Here is a 376-nt window from a genome sequence, read left to right on the forward strand (position 1 = left end):
ACTGTGGAGACTGACCTAGCAATGGTGCTCATTGACCACATGATTTAATTGAGAAGTTGGGTAGGCAAGTTGGAGAACAAAGGATCCAGAGGAGCACTAACCATTGGAGGCATCATTACTCCAATCCTACAAGCTGCTAAGGTTCCACTTAGAGGAGAAAGGGTTTCACCAAGATGGATTGACTCTAGCTACCTCACCTCTACTCTCATCCTAGCCAAGGAGATGCATCAAGGGAATCACATTTTCAACTTTGAACTTCCAACACTTGGGAAAAAGCAACTGATTTTGCCTAACCAAGAGCTCACCACCATTCAAGAAGGAGCCAACATTGACTTTTGGCCAGCTGAGGAGCATTTGTTTGATGGGATAGTTCAAC

Source organism: Camelina sativa, chromosome 8 (assembly GCF_000633955.1).
Source record: "Camelina sativa cultivar DH55 chromosome 8, Cs, whole genome shotgun sequence".
Lineage (NCBI taxonomy): Eukaryota > Viridiplantae > Streptophyta > Magnoliopsida > Brassicales > Brassicaceae > Camelina > Camelina sativa.